A 218-nucleotide genomic window follows, 5' to 3' on the forward strand; every position below is an offset into this window, starting at 1 on the left:
AAGTTTCTGACATACTTTTTGATTGTGGTAAAACAGACAAAACAAAATAGACACAACATTTTTAGTTGTATATATGATACACAGTGGCATTAAGTACATTCACATTGATGTGCTACCATCACCACCATCCGTCTCCAGAACTTTTTCATGTTCCCAAACTGAGACCCCATACTGTTAAATAATAACTCATCATTTCCCCCTTCCCCTAGTCTCTGACA

Source organism: Galeopterus variegatus, unplaced genomic scaffold (assembly GCF_000696425.1).
Source record: "Galeopterus variegatus unplaced genomic scaffold, G_variegatus-3.0.2 Scaffold7034, whole genome shotgun sequence".
NCBI lineage: Eukaryota > Metazoa > Chordata > Mammalia > Dermoptera > Cynocephalidae > Galeopterus > Galeopterus variegatus.